We start from the raw sequence: 14,711 nt of genomic DNA, 5'->3' as shown, positions 1-14,711 counted from the left end.
TGGTATAAATATAAAACAATCTATAATATTGTGTAATATTTAAATAAATGGAAGAAGATAATCTAATTGACCTTGACACTTGAAATATTCTTCTTCAACTAGTACGGGTTTATTAACACACAATTATATATCTCCTTCTTTATGGGTTCAGTCATGCTACTTTGTGCCTTAGGTAATAATATTCATATTATTATAATAGTGCAAAATCCTTTTACTTAACAAAAATTAATCAACCTATTGGCAAAGTACAGAATAATCAGTCATTGAGAACAGAACCCAAATGATAGAAATATTGGCAATGTAAAAAGTTGGGAAATGCAGATAGCACAGAGATAGAGGGAGTATGCGGGGCATTAGTTTTCTTGTTTTACGGGATTATGAATCCAGATTTCTGAATTGATAGATCAAGAAAGAAATACTAATTTGTTTAAACACATAAAAGTGGCCAGGCGCAGTGGTTCTGCCTGTAATCCCAGCACTTTTTGGGAGGGCTAGGCGGGTAGATCGCCTGAGGTCAGTAGTTCGAGACCAGCCTGAACAATATGGTCAAACCCCATCTCTACTAAAAACATTAGCCAGGTATGGTGGTGCACGCCTGTAGTCCCAGCTACTCGGGAGGCTGAGACAGAAGAATTGCTTGAATCCAGAGGCGGAGGTTGCAGTGAGCCGAGATCATGCCACTGCACTCCAGCCTGAGCAACAGAGCAAGACTCTAAAAATTTAAAAAAAAAGATTAATTCACTTGATTGTTTTATATGCTAATATAATCTGCTCCATTAGATTTTAAAGGTGTTTCTCCTTTCTTATCTTTTTTGGATAGCATATAGATTTTAAAGTTCTAATGAGTAGTTCTATGTCTCTTAGTACCTTTTTGTTTTTCAGAATAATGAAGCTATATTAAGTGTTCACAAAAGTAATTTGGCTGATTGTCTCCTTCTATTTTTATTTTTGTGTTTGAAGTCATTTCAGACTTACAGAAACAGTAAGTCTGAACAGTAAGTCTGAAACAGCAAGAACAGTACAAAGAACACTTAAATAGAAAAAGTCGTTACCCAGATTTTCCAAGTTTTAGCATTTCCTTTGTCTCATCTATGTGTATCTATTTAAATATATTACACATTTTATAAATATACATTTTTTGAATCATTTAAGAGTAGGTGCACACATAATGCCTCTTTATCCCTTAATATTTCAGCTTATGTTTCATAAGAACAAAATTTTGTCCTTAATGGCAGGATAATTATTAAATTGTAATAATTACCAAATATTTTTAAAACTCAGGACATTTAACATTGATAGGATACTTTAAAGTTCATTTTAATTTCCTTAATTGTTTTCAAAATATTATTTAAAAATCTTTGTCCAGTTCAGGATACTGTCTAGGATTACATATTGCATTAAGTTGTCCTGTCTCTTTAGACTCATTTAATTTAAAGCAGTTTCTCAACATTCTTTTGTCTTTCATGCCATCAGCATTTATGATTAATACAGGCCAGTTATTTCATAGAATGAAATCTATTAAGATTTGGGTTTCTCTGCTGCTTCCTTATGATTAGACAGAGATCATTCATTTTTGGTTGGATTACCACATGAGTGATGTTGTGTCTTGCTTGTGTTATCACATTGGGAGGCACTTAATGTTCCTTTGCCTCTTGTTGATGATATTAGTGTTGATCTACTTGGTTAAGTAAGATGTTATTCTGCTTCTACACTATTTTCCCTCATAATTTTTAAGTAACTTGTGAAGAGGTATTTTGAGACCGGGTAAATAACTTGTTCCTCATCAGAATTCCCTCTGCTAGATCTGGCATCTATTGATCATTCTAATGAGAATCAGTTTTACTGTGATGGTTATAAAATGGTAATTTTCTAACTCCATTTTATCTATTTGTCTTCTCTATCAGCCAGGATTTTGCTGTAAGAAACAGCTTTTTCTTCTTCCTTATTCAGCTATTAGGAGTTTGCACCCATTAAATCTTATTTCATTCATTTATAATTAATTAATTTCTCTCTCTCACTCTTGCTAAAATTATCCCAGATTTGTACTGGGATACCTGTTGCAATTCATTCAAGCTGGCTTTTGTGTCATTTTGATGCATACTCACCATTGTTTGAGCACCTCCTTACTTTCTGACACACAAAAATCCCAGACTTATCATGTACCTTCCCTGCCACAACTGTGAAATTAGCCTTCCTCCATGAAGCCCTAGTTCCTTATTTAGGCTGATTGATTTTTGAAGCTGACATCATGGAGATCAACCGTGTCCTTCTAAAACACAACTTCCCATTTCAACAGAAGGCAATCTGAAACTGGAAAGGTCTTAAAACTTATCTAAAAAGAAATATTCTCTGCTAATTTTTAAAAATTATTTTTCCAGGGTTAGGAATTAGATGTGAGAAATGAATCCATGGCAACAAAATGTACTGAAGTATCTATTAAAGAAACATTTCAATTACACATAAAATTAGTCTACAAAACAAATCAACTCAATTAAAAACAGTATTTCAAGTGAGTTGAAAATCACGAATTCACATTATGGTGCAAATGTAGATATAAGTTATATCTTGAAACTCTTTAAAAAAGTCAACATGGCTAAATGGAAAATAGTATATTAACACAAACTCAAAATATTATTTTAAATATCCAATATGAAATACGTAATATAAAAAACAAGATGAGATTTAAAACCCTTAGTGTCTGGCATATTTAGGGGATAATATTTTTATTGAATAAATTAAGGAGATTTAGGAAAAGGGCAGCCACTTACAGGAATTCAAATAAAAATATGTACATGATGGACCATTGATAGAATGCCACATATGCCTTCCCTAACTGAATAGTGAGCAGCCAATTTCCCATTTAAGTACCATTTCTTTTAAAATTTGACTTTTTTTTCTAAAAGCCAGCCAAGAAAGCAAAAAATAAAGATGAAAGAGCAGTTTATTACAAAGGCAGGTTGGAGTTCATGTTGTCTTTGCCCAAGAAAAGCAGGCAAGCCTAATCTATTGCATCCCAGAGGTGGCCTTTCATTGTGAAACCAGCTTGTGGCAACACCTCTTCTGCAGCCCTGAGGCAATTAAATATCTAAGAATGGACAATCCCCCAATTACTTCTCAAGTGGTAAAACCAGCAGCAGAGCATGTTGTAACTCACCATATGCTGTAATTAAATGTAGGAACTCATACTTCCTTGTGGCCATAAAACCTCTGGTGGGGAAGCAAGGATGCAATATCTGCCATTGTAGCCAACGTGCAATCAGGTAGAAATACATAGAAGATAAACCTTGCTTCCCACACTTATATTAATATATAAGTCCTCATACAAACCCTTAGTTTCTTTCAGATTCTGCAGGCTTCTCAGCTACCACATTTGTAATAGTGAGAAACAAATTTAGATCAAAAGAAACCGCAGGGCAAGACAGGAGTCCAGGAGCATGACTGGACTAGAGTTTCCGGGTCCTGCTGTTTTCTTTCAAATAATGAAATAAGTGAACATAAAAGAGGAGGCTAGGTTTAAAAACAGAAAGGAGGCTGGGCAAGAAGCAGCAATAACACACCAGCTAGGAACGATCAAGGTTAGCTGTGCCAGACCTGCTGAGTCTCGCTCATTTCGAGGGAGGCTTCTTATTGGTGAAACCTTACCAAAAAAAAAAAAAAAAATCCTTAAGAAAAATCCCTCTAGTGCTCAAGGAGATTGCAAGATGGCAGCATACTGGAGTGAAAATGTTTCAAGATTCCATTGTAACTGATGGTAATATCCTTCAAACAAATGGTCTCAGCTGGAGGAGTGGAGCAGCCACACATTAGCTGAACTTTCTGTGCACAGCACCTTTCCTCAGTCATTACAGAAGAGAGGACACAACTCAGCAGGAAGCTGAAGCTCATGAGAAGAATTATCTGATTTACCTGCTCAAAAAAGTGGTAATGCTGGGAACATAGTGGATAAACTGTAATTAACATTTTGAAAGAGAGTGGGGAGGAATTTGCTCAGAGGAAAGTGGTACTCGAAGCTGTGGACATATTTGGCATGTGGGAGAGGAAAACCCGGCCACATTGGCTCACCTTTTGCTACATTGCTAGGCTGCGACTCAGGAGGCCTGCGGGGAGCCAGGGTGGCTCAGGATGACAATGGGCCCTGCACTGTGGCCTGGCAATGTGTCTATCCTTCCTCAAGCAGACGACTCCCTGTGGGGTGGGAGGAAGTGAAGAGAGAGACCAAACTGACCTTCATGTCATGACCTGGGTGACTAAGCTTGAGAGTCTTCCACTTATTGTTTGACTTGCATTCCCTTAAAAAAAAAAAAAAAGAAGAAGAAGAAGAAAACAAAGTGGCACTGTCCCATTACTGAGACCATATAACTTGTTTCAGTGTCCTGCTCTCTGTCCCTGCCTCTACCTACATTTATGGTGGGTCCTTGCTGAAGCTTACTAGCATCACTATTTCTTATAAACTGTAATACAATCATAAAATAAAGAACTACATCCCATATTCCCATCTGTCCTCCTCTCATTGTCTCTCATTCCACACACCCTTACCTCCATCTTCCCCTACATACAAAACAGACAACTTAACAAGTGATGGAATACCTTTTATCAAACAACTTGCAGAATATTACAGAAGGAAGGTCATTTCAGTCCATTTTCTATATTGTTATAGCTACAATGTAATTATCATTGATGTTCAAAATGAATGTTTGCAGCACTGCAAATTCTGTACCCTGAAGGCCTAAATTATATTCATTATAGTTGTATTGCTATTCATTTTGATGCATTAAAATTTTTTACAATCCATGTGTAACATATTCAGCAGTAGAAATAATGAAGTAGAAACCCACATTCTTCAAGAAAGCTTCCTGAATCAATTACCAACAGGAATGGAGAGAACAATAATGGTGTGGGGCTCCTCTGGAAAGGTTGTTTTTACAAACAGGATGGGTGCAGAGCAGCTCTTCTTAACATCTTCGTGGAGATGACATGAAAAGCAAGTCCTGAATTCTTCCTTTTTCTGAATCTTTAATTAAAAAAAAAATAGTAATTCAAAAAACACCACTCCAAGGGTCAATACACTGTATAATTATAAACCGCAGTTCTTTCTGGCCTTATTTTTGTGCACAGCCTCATGAGATATGGGCAGGTTGAGGAGTGAATCTGGGCATTTGAAAATAGATGAGTAAATGAAGGATTACTCCTTTGAAGGTAATGGAAGAGAAATGTAAAGTTACTGGTTGCCTGGTTTGGATGATACATGGAAACTAGATTTAATTACAAAGACAATAACAAGTATTGACATCAGAAAGCAGTGAAAATGTAATGCTAAGCCTAGTACACAGAGTCATAGACCTGTTGTTTCTTTAAATAGGCTGAGCTATCAATTGTATTAAAACTTTTAAAGAACCTCTAAGTAAATTTATAATCACAAAGTTAGTGCGATAATGACTAATTCAGCTTTTACCTCTTCTCTAAATCTCATGTATCTACAAGAACATAATGCAAAAGATCACTTGAACGGTTCTGGAAGTCAGTATATGAAGAAGTACACGTTTTTAGCTAATTCAACCAAGCTGACCTTACCATGAAGGAAGCAAATTTAGAATTTTAGAGGCAAATGCTTAATTGCTGTTTAAAAGTCAAAAGTAAGATCTTCTTTTCTGTAATTTGCTACTGTTAGAAAAACTATAATGAGATACTTAAAATTTGACACTAGAATTTAAAAGAATGGTTGCAAATGCTAGTTGAGGGGGCTAGACACAGCTCATATTCTCATTGCCTGGGTAATCTTCATAAACTTTCAGAGCAATGTTCTCATTTAACCTATTATTGGTCGCAGAGTTCCTTAAAGCACAGTTTTCACACATGGCTGGGACAGTTGGTGAAATTGCAATCACCTTTGAAGTGGGATGTCTGAAGTCAATAACCAGATTGACCGATCATGGCCCTGTTTGTCTTCACATTTGCAAGCAGGTGTAATGATGGTTGATACCACTTGTGCAGACAGCAATTTTGTGCTAAAAGCTTGCTGCTAAACAACAGGCTTGTTGTCTCTCTCAGTTACCTTCTGTTTATTTCTATGGAAGGGGAAATCAAGACTTCAATAAAAGCTTAGAAATGATTGAAAACTGAATTGTTCTCAGGATGAATAGGCTCAAAGTATTAGGCAACTTAATAATTCACAGAAATAATAGTTCAGTACTAGTATGGATTTGAAAAGCATATAAAAAAGGTATTGTTAAATGCTACCATTTATAAATAGGTATTCAATTTTTCAAAAACTGAGGATTCTTAGGAATTGCATATGCCTTAAAACTACCCAAACCTCAGGCCAGGTGCAGTGGCTCACGCCTGTCATCCCAACACTTTGGGAGGCTGAGGCGGGCAGATCAGCTGAGGTTGGGAGTTCGAGACCAGCCTGACCAACATGGAGAAACCCTGTCACTACTAAAAGTAAAAAAATTAGCCCACTGTAGTGGCACATGCCTGTAATCCCAGCTACTCAGGAGGCTGAGGCAGGAGAATCACTTGAACCAGGGAGGCGGATGTTGCAGTGAGCTGAGATAGTGCCATTGCACTCCAGCCTGGGCAACAAGAGCAAAACTCTGTCTCAAAAAAAACAAAAAAAAAAAACCCAAAAACTACCCACAGTTCATTTTCAAAGTATGGATTTAATGTAGCCAGCTCTCCAATATTCATCCTAAAAGAAGCCAGACAGAAATGTGACATTAAATATCTCGTCTTATTTTTGTTTAAAAGATGTATCTCTGTTAAAGTGGTTGTAATACTGAGAACAATGACTATGGATTATTTTTAAATTCTTGTTTATTCTCATTTGTGTTTACTAATGGTTCTATCATGTTTATAATTTTCATAACAGATAAAAATAAGTTAATGGCTGAGTGTGGTGGCTCATGCTTGTAATCCCAGCACTTTAGGAGGCCAAGGTGGGTGGATCACCTGAGGTCAGGATTTCGAGACCAGCCTGGCCAATATGGTAAAACTTCGTCTCTACTAAAAATACAAAAAAATCAGCCAGGCGTGGCGGCATGCGCCTGTAATCTCAGCTACTTGGGAGGCTGAGGCAGGAGAATTGCTTGAACCCGGGAGGCAGAAGTTGTGGTGAGCTGAGATTGCGCCACTGCACTCCAGCCTGGATGACAGAGGGAGACTCCGTCTCTAAATAAATAAATAAATAAATAAGTTAATAAAATGTATCTGGCCAGGCCCTGTGGGTCCTGCCTGTAATCCCAGCACTTCAGGAGGCCAAGTCAAGTGACTCTGTTGAGCCCAGGAGTTCAAGATCAGCCTGGGCAACATGGTGAAACTCCATCTCTATTAAAAATACAAAAATTAGCCAGGTGTGGTGGTGCACACCTGTAGTCCCAGCTACTTGGGAGGCTGAGGTGGGAGGATCACTTGAGCCTGGGAAATTAAGGTTGCAGTGAGCCGTGATTGCCCCACTGCACTCCAGCCTGGGTGACAGAGTGAGATCCTGTGTCAACAAAAAAGGGAAAATATATCCAATGATGAACCAAACCCTAAGAGGCTTCCTTCCACCTGCCCACTAGCACACCCAGAGAGGCTCATGATGTGAAAGGCAGAAATGGGACACATTCATTGATCAGCTAAGAGCTCCACTAGATAACAGATGCTGTGCAAAATCCTGGACAGTTTTGGGGCCTCCTTAACCTCCTAAGCCCACCTCCTGTTTTTGTTTTTTGTTTTTACACAGGGTCTAAAGACAGGCTGGAGTGCAATAGTGTGATCACAGCTCACTGCAGCCTAGACCTGCTAGGCCCAAGTGATCCTCCCACCTCAGCCTCCTGAGTAGGACCACAGGTGTGTACCACCATGCATGGCTTTTTTTTTTTTGGTAGAGACAGTCTCCCTGTACAGAATTCCTAGGCTCAAGTATTCTTTCTGTCTCAGTCTCCCAAAGTGTTGGGATTATAAGCATGAGCCACCATGCCTGGCCCCACGTCCTTTTCAAAAGCACTTTTTATTCATAGATTTTTCCTGTCAGAACAACATGGATAATTATTACCTAGATTCAAATTTAAAATCCACTTAAGCAAATACCAAATTTTAAAATAAGACCTCAAAAGAAACTGAAACTTGAATCGAAATTAAGGCAAATCAAAGTTAATTGCAATCTAAACTAAGCACATATCCAAAATCATTTGATTTTAGTTTACCTTTTTTAAAGAAGATCTAAGAAGAAATCATTATTGTTAAGTATCAACTCTTGGCCAGGCATTGAGAATTTTAATTATAAGCTGAATGTAATTTAATCCTCATAATAACCATATAATAATCTCATTCCTCTTTTGTTGTTGTTATGGAGTTTTGCTCTGGTTGGCCAGGCTGGAGTGCAATGGTGCGATCTCGGCTCACCACAACCTCTGCCTCCTGGGTTCAAGCGATTCTCCTGCCTCAGCCTCCCAAGTATCTGGGATTATAGCGATGCACCACCATGCCCGGCTAATTTTGTATTTTTAGTAGAGACGGGGTTTCTCATGTTGGTCAGGCTGGTCTTGGACTCCCAACCTCAGGTGATCTGCCCACCTCGGCCTCCCAAAGTGCTGGGATTACAGGCATGAGCCACCACGCCCGGCCCATTCCTTATTTTTCAAATGAAGAAACTGAGACCTAGAGAGCTTAAGAAACTTAGCCAAGTCACTCAGATGATGGAAGCAGATCTAAAATTTAAATCCACTTTTTCTGATTTCAAAGAGAAACAATCTACAAATTTCTCATAACTACTAAAACAGGGATAGGAGAAATATGATCTGAAGTGCCAAATACTAGATAAGTACACTGACGATTCATTAGGTAAGATTTCTTGTTTAAAACTGTTTTTCCTCAATTATTTGTTTTATCAAGGCAACCAAAGATATAGAAAATAAATAAATAGTATTAGCCTTTTTCTGACCATTGAGAGATAATGTCTTAGGAGTCTCGAAACAAACAAAATACTAGGGCAGAAAATACGCAGGAATCAAAGTTCCCAGCTGACAAATAAAAAAAATAAGTAAGTCCATGGCCAGGCGTGGGTGCTCATGCCTTTAATCCCGGTGCGTTGAGTGGCTGAAGCATGGTGGCATGCACCTGTAGTCACAGCTACTTGGGAGACTAAGGTAAGAGGATCACTGAAGCTCAGGAGTTCAAGCTTACAGTGAACTCTGATTGTGTCACTGCATTCCAGAACGAGACACAGTCTTTAAAAAAAAAAAAAAAAAGTATATGAGAAATTGAGAATGTTTTATGATAAAATCGCACAAAGGATTATTATGATACTTTGCTTTAATTAATATTTCCTTTTGATACTTACCACAACTTAAAAAGCTAAGCTTTTATAAAACATTGAAACTGAAAAACAAAACCTCGCGCTTCACCCATATGAGTTTGCAATGGATTAGACTTTTAAAATGCAAATAAATTCTAAATACCTGGTCTAGTCATGACCTTCTAAGTCCAGTTATCTCCATGTATTGGCAGTTACTTTCATTGAGCTACCAAGTGATTTTTTTTACTAAGTCTATTCCCTCCTTGCAGTCTAAGTTTTCTGTTTTAAAACAATAGGAACTAAGTAGCTAAAATCTCTGAAAATAGTAAACCTATCAGTTTTATTCTATGTAGATTATATAAAAAACAGAAATTTTGTTTTTGTTTTAGAACTTTGTCAAATTGCCTCCTATTGAATAAGGAAATATAGGTGAAATGTATTTTGGAATGTGCAATAAATGTATGTGTATATATATTATATATCACATTATAAATTACAATTTAAAAATCATCTTTGTTGAAATGATACTGTAATCGGGGCTGCGGGTGCCAGATAGAGAAGGTAATTCACAAGGAAGACCTGGTGCTCTCATGCATGCCATCAATCTCTCCTCCCTCCATCCTTAGTAATTCTACCAACAGGGCCATATAACTCAGTCCCATTCCCATTCGCACATATACCTTCCAGCAATATGTTGTCATTTCTTCTTCTCCTTTGACATAGCACTTACTGTTCCTTGGTATATATTCCTCCTGAAGGAACAAAGCACTTGTCATTTTACTACGGAAAGCTGGAGAACATATAGTGTTTCTCAAAAGTGATGTTTTTGTTAATGGGGTTGGATTTCTTGGTTGGGAAGCCATTTAGCATCCCTAACCCTGGGGTACTCAATGCCAGTGACTCCCCTCCCCAGTTGCAACAACAAAGTCAAATAAAACAAAACACCAGCCCATATAGTTCCAAGACCACTAGGGAGACAGTGTTTCCCTGACTGTCATTCACTCTACTATATTCACAGTATTTTTTTTAACTGACCCTTCTCCACATCAAGAGGGTATTTCTGATTCATAATTTGAAGTTATTTGAAGTACCTTTTCCAGAGGTGAATATAGTTTTAAATGGAGATACTGACCTCTATAACAATGAATGAAAAGACAAAAAAGTAAGAACTGTGGTAATGTTTACTCAAGAGCAATTAATATCAAATATTCATCATATACACTGTATAAACAATATTCTGTTAAATCAGTGGGTCTCAAAGTGGGATCTGCAAACCCTTGGAAGTCTTGGGCAAAGCTGAGTGAGTTGGTCACTCTACTGTCACTTCAAGAAAAATAACTGGCGTTATATGTCACCAATGATAAAATTTAAGCTTTCAAGCTAAAGCTAGAATTTTGAAAAACTTGTATTCTCCACAACGAGCTTGTCAGTTGCCCAATACTTGAAGACATTTCTGATGAAATTGGTAGTGATAAGAATAAATGTGATTTGTGATACTGCCTAAAGAAATGTCAACATTTGGAAGATGTGCAAAATCAGTGAGCCAATATTTTCTAAATGACCAATGCATGATGTTACAGAATCATGCCTGGGCAATGATCCATTTAAAGTGCAAGACAGTGAATGAATTTTAAGGTAACAGAGACAAGAAGTTCATTGATATGGTTTCAGATCCACATTGCAAACAACCTTCAAGAAACTACCACTGGACAAGTTGGATGTAATAAGAGAAAAAAAAATCCATAATTATCTTTTTTAAAAATGCTATTTCCAACTACATATCTGGATGAGACCAGATTTTCTTCTTATACTTCAATCAAAGCAACATTATCACAACAGATTGAATCCAGAAACAGATATTAGAATCCAAATGTCTTTTCTTAGTCCAAACATTAAACATATTTGTAAAAATATAAAATACATTTTTATCACTAATTATATTGTTCTATAAAATATATTATTTCTTCATTAAAACATATATATGGTGGTTCACACCTGAAGTCCCAGCACTTTGGGAAGCCAAGGCAGGAGGATCACTCGAGCCCAGGAGTTTGAGACCGTAGTGAGCTCTGATCACGCCACTGCACTCCAGCCTGGGCAACAGAGTAAGACCCTGTCTGTAAATAACAATGTTAAAGGCCAGGTGCAGTGGCTCATGCATGTAATCCCAGTTCTTTGGGAGGCTGAGGTGGGCAGATCACCTGAGGTCAGGAGTTCGAGACCAGCCTGGCCAACATGGTGAAACCCTGTCAACACAAAAATTAGCTGGGCATGGTGGCGTATCCCTGTAATCCCAGTGACTCAGGAGGCTGAGGCCAGAGAATCACTTGAACCTGGGAGGCAGAGGCTGCAGTGAGCCAAGATCATGCCACTGCACTCCAGCCTGGGTGACAGAATGAGACTCTGTCTCCAAAAAAAAAAGAATAATGTTAATAAATAAATATAAAAAACGTATCATAGATGTTAATACTAAATGATGTGTTACTTTTAAAATTAATTATTTTAAAGAATTTTCCCATTTTCTGGTATGGTAAATACTAACAAATGAAATTTTCTTTTCTTTTTTGAGACAGAGTCTCGCTCTCACCCAGGCTGGAGTGCAGTGCCGCGATCTCAGCTCACTGCAAGCTCCGCCTCCCGGGTTCACTCCATACTCCTGCCTCAACCTCCAGAGTAGCTGGGACTACAGGCGCCCGCCACCACGCCTGGCTAATTTTTGTATTTTTAGTGGAAACGGGGTTTCACTGTGTTAGCCAGGATGGTCTCCATTTCCTGACTTCATGATCCGCCCGCCTCGGCCTCCCAAAGTGCTGGGATTACAGGCATGAGCAAACGCGCCTGGCCTATAAATAAAATTTTCCAAACAAAAAAGGTTTTTTAATTCTCAATTTTTAAGAGCACAAAAGTATTCTGAGAACAAAATGAGAACTGCCATGTTAGATGGTTAATGCTATAATTTTTAACCAACTCAATTTTTTCCAGATTATTACTGTTTTGGCATACTAACAGTCTAGCTACATGGACTTTTCAGTTTTAATTCTAAAAGTAATCGCTGTTAAAATAAAGAAAATTTCAAGAGAAATTTGACCCACATATTTATTAAAATTGTTTAAAAGTGAGAAAGAGTTTCAATCTTCAATACAATAGCATACATGTGATTCTTTAGCACAGTAAGAACAATGCTAGGAGACACTTTTGTCAGGTTCCACTATTAGATTCCATAAGGTCAACAGAAATAATTAAATTTCAATATTGTCTTCTTAAAAAGTGTAGTCTGAGGAATTTCTCTTTTTTTTTTTTTTTTTTTTTTTTTTTTTGAGACTGAGTCTTGCTCTGTCACCCAGGCTGGAGTGAAGTGGTGCAATCTCAGCTCACTGCAACCTCTGCCTCCCAGTTTTCAACGATTCTCCTGCCTCAGCCTCCGGAGTAGCTGGGATTACAGGCACGCACTACCATGTCCAGCTAATTCTTTTACTTTTTAGTAGAGACAGGGTTTCACCATGTTGGCCAAGCTGGTCTCGAACTCCTCACCTCATGGTCCACCTGCCTCAGCCTCCCAAAGTGCTGGGATTACAGGTGTGAGCCACCACACCTGGCCCAGTCCGAGAAATTTCTAATTTCATGCTTTATAGAAATTTTAATCAGAATTTTAAAACTGGTTTCTGGAATTTTCTTCAGAGCTCATTGATTGGTGTCCTAGAAAGGCTTCAACTATCTCTTTAGCTCTTTCACTGCTCTATAATTGTAGGTGGACACTTTAGCTCTTACAAAGAAAAGAAGTTCCACCCTAAAGGTGATAAGGCTTCATATGAGGTCATAGAGTATTGGACATCCAAGCCAGAATAACTTTATTTACTAGCTATGTGTTTGTAGGCATGACACTTAACTTCCCTTGACTCAGTTTCTCCATTTGTAAAATGGTACCAACATCCAAGTAAAGTGTTTAGAAGAATAACTGACATAAAAACAGTAAGTGTTAGCTCTTGTTTTACGAATCAACTAAGGAAAAGTTAACTTGCAAGAATGCATCCAGATTAGAATCATAGAAATGTAGAAATCATCTATAAACATGTCTATTATTGGAACCTTCATAAGGATAGAATGTGGGGTAGGGCATAATGACTTGACAGGCCTGAAGATCCAGAAATTCAATTGTAAGGGAAAGTTTGTCTGTATCCAACTGATAGCTGAAGAAACTGTTGTTTTTTTTTTTTTTTTTTTGAGACAGGGTCTCACTCTGATAGCGCAACCACAGCTTACTACAGTCTTGATCTCCCAGGCGTAAACAATTATTCTGCCTCAGCCCTCTGAGTACCTGGGACCACATGCCTGGCTATTTTTTTTTTAACTTTTTGTAGAGATGGGGTCTCCGTGTGTTGCCCAGGCTGGTCTTGAACTCTTGGGTTCAAGTGATCCTCCTTCCTCAGCCTAACAAAGTACTGGGATTATAGGCATGAGCCATCGTGCTCAGCCAAAAACATTTTTTAAGATTCTAGGTGTAAAGAATGTTTTCATTCTTAGGTGAAGATGAATACTAATATTACTTCTATACAGTTAGTCTCTGAGCTAATTTTATAGCTAATGAATTACAAACTTCGTGAGTTAAAGTTAAAAGCCAAATTTCTATGAGCCTCAATTTTTATCAATCCATACATATATTATTTTGTTGTGTATTTACCTGTAGCAGATACATTTTATTAGTTGCCCTTAGTATAGATAAGTAAATAGAGGTTCATGTCTTAAAATATTATACCTTGCCATAATTACAAATGTTCTCCACCTTGCTCTGTTTCCACTGTTTCTCTTCCCAAATGACCTCAGTTTGTCAACACTAAAGAAAAACAGCCAGGCGCAGGGTGGTGTGGGTCTGTAGTCCCAGCTACTCGGGAGGCTAAGGTGGGAGGACTGCTTGAGCCCAGGAGTTCTGGGCTGTAGTGCAGGAGTTCTGGGCTGTAGTGCACTGTGCCAACCAGGTGTCCGCACTAAGTTTGGCATCAATATGGTGACCTCCTGGGAGGGGACCACCAGGTTGCCTAAAGAGGGGTGAACTGGCCCAGGCCGGAAATGGAGTAGGTCAAAACTCCTGTGCTGAACTATAGTAGGATTGCTCCTATGAATAGTCACTGCATTCCAGCCTGACAATATAGTGAGACCACATCCCTAAAAGAAAAAAAAATTTTTTTAATCCTTTTCCTAGGCTGTATTCTTGTTAAAGAGCACATGAAAATGTACCTTATGTATCACAAGAATGTGACATGCTGCTACTAGAGATCACATTAATTTTAATAGATGAAAACAAAAAGAAAGAAGCTAATAGGAAACAGCATAAATATTTTTTCTCATGTAACCAAATGTTTCAGTATTATTGTAGAGAAAATTTGATCTAATCTTGTCCTTATCACAGTTTGGGTTCTAATGTATCAGTGGTGCCTTC

The sequence above is a fragment of the Papio anubis genome, chromosome 2 (genome assembly GCF_008728515.1).
Source record: "Papio anubis isolate 15944 chromosome 2, Panubis1.0, whole genome shotgun sequence".
Classification (NCBI taxonomy): domain Eukaryota; kingdom Metazoa; phylum Chordata; class Mammalia; order Primates; family Cercopithecidae; genus Papio; species Papio anubis.
Note: the sequence above shows the minus strand (reverse complement) of the source record.